The sequence below is a fragment of the Montipora capricornis genome, chromosome 9 (assembly GCF_036669925.1).
Source record: "Montipora capricornis isolate CH-2021 chromosome 9, ASM3666992v2, whole genome shotgun sequence".
NCBI lineage: Eukaryota > Metazoa > Cnidaria > Anthozoa > Scleractinia > Acroporidae > Montipora > Montipora capricornis.
This window is the reverse complement of record NC_090891.1, coordinates 32,776,425-32,778,658: the sequence shown is the minus strand read 5'-3', so window position 1 is coordinate 32,778,658 and position 2,234 is coordinate 32,776,425. Positions and strand designations below refer to the sequence as shown.

At 39.6% G+C, this 2,234-nt stretch overlaps 1 pseudogene; it reads left to right on the top strand.

Annotated features, from left to right (window-relative positions):
* Positions 1-1,004, top strand: part of LOC138017533 (uncharacterized) — a 2,843-nt pseudogene extending 1,839 nt beyond the window's left edge.
* Positions 1,005-2,234: the final 1,230 nt, after the last annotated feature.

The following is a 2,234-nucleotide window of genomic DNA, read 5'->3' as shown; positions in this document are numbered from 1 at the left end:
GGTGATGGCACTTGGAGAAGGAGAGGATTTTCCTCCTCTTATGGTGTTGTCACAGCTCTCCACAGTAACCGGAAAAGCATTGGATTGTGAGGTTATGTCCAAAGAATGTAGGATGTGTATGCCTTGGAGAAGAAAGGAGAGGTCTAGAGAATTTCAATACAGGTGGGAAGGGCATCAGCATGATTGTCATGCAAATTTTGCAGGATCATCAGGTGCGATGGATGCGGCCGGTTTGGTGACTTGATCTTTCAAAGGTCTGTTGAAAAACATAGCTTTCGATATGTGGAGTTCCTAGGCGATGGTGATAGTAAGGCCCACAATAGTCTTGCTCAAGAGACTGTATATGGAGACATTACAGTTGAGAAACTTGAATGTGTGGGACATGTTCAGAAGCGCCTGGGCTCCCGCCTTAATTCGGGCTTTGAAAAAGAGACTGAGGAAAACTCCCCTTGAAGATGGCAAAAGTATTGGTGGGACAAGAAGACTAACAGACAAGAGAATAGATAAACTTCAAGTTTATTATGGCAAGGCAATCAGAGAAAACACTCATGATGTAGATGCTATGAGGCAAGCAGTGACGGCTATTTGGCATCATACAAAACCCTGACCATGACCTTTGTCCTCCCGGAGCAGATTCCTGGTATGGTTTTCAAAGAGATGAGGCAAATGGTACATCATCCTATCAACATGATCATCAAATTCCAGAGGCTGTTGCTGATGCCATATACCCATCCTTTGAATCACTGAGTGATGAAACTCTGCTGTCAAGGTGTTTACACGGATGCACCCAAAACCACAACGAAGCTGTCAATGGAATGATTTGGCAGCGGGCAACCAAAGAGACCCATTCTAATCTACCCATAGTAGAATTGGCTACATTTTTAGCTGTTTCTCATTTTAATGATGAGGGTTCAAAAGCTCTTGTGCTGATCCTTGAAACACTTAGCATTGTCCCAGGGTCGCATTCTACTAATGCTGCAGGAAACTTGATCAAAGAAGTATAAAGAACGCACGACGAAAAAAGCACACAGGGAGCAAAAAAAGAGAAGAAACAACTGAGAAACTATAAAAAAAGGCTACACAGAAACCTTGGAAGCTCGAGAAGGGCCTGCTTATGGTTATGGGGCCTTTTAATAAGTTTAAAACAAGGAACAAACCATGTTTAACTTTTGATTTTTGAGTACAGGAGTTTTTCTTGAAATTGCGGTTTTATACTTTTTGACTGCTAAGAAACTTAATATCTCAAAAAGTATTGAAGTTATCAAGGTGAAATTTTCAAAGTGGCAGGAGGCTTGTAGAAACTGTGCAATGACCCACTTTTATGAAACTCTGTCAAAAGCTCATCAGTTAAACATATTTTTTGTGCTTCCGTGTGGGGAAAATTTTATTCATTTTGTTTGGTAGCTTTTTGATTTTGACTGAATGGCCAGATCTACTTCAGAGTGGCTCATTGCATAGCTGTCGGTATAGTTTCACTCTATGCCAAGTCCTAGATTTGTATCATTTTTACTTTTTGAGAAATCAAGTTCACCGTGAACCTTGTTTTGAAGAGTCTTAAAATAGGCGTGGTTCATTTTATGGGTGGGGCCCCTTTGGAATTTAAGGAATTCATGTCAAATGTGAAAATTGCATATGTTGAAGAATATTACATGTTATGTTAAAAGAACATTTTCTGTACTGGTTGCATATGTTTGCAAGACATGTTTAAAAAAAGTCATTTTTTAGACCATTGAGCTATTTTGACTAACACATATGTTAGTCTTAGCGCTATTGTGTGTGTGCGCGTGTGCATCATGTAGGGGGGAAATTTGGAGGTGGGGGGGGGGGGGGGAGGGACGTTGTCAGCATGCAATTTTTAGCTCTAATTTGTATATATCTTTTGTAATTGCTGTAACTCCAACACGGAAATGCTGGAAATGTTAAGATAATAATAAAACACAGACAAACACAACAAATAATAATTACGCGCCCCAAACAGAGCTCAGATTCCTACTTTTACCAAGGGTGGAAATTCTCATGCAGACTCTCATATTTCGAAGGAATAATTTTAACGCAGTTTGAAAACTTAGAAAAATACAAGGATTTGTGCACAAACGTTTGAAGCGTGACTGGGTGGCAAAGCGTCCTTTTCCCATACAAATCCTTATAAATTCTTTAACAACACCAGTTTAAACGATATACTAACGAAAATCGGCATGGTAGCATATTTCTGCTCTTTTATTTCTATGATTAAC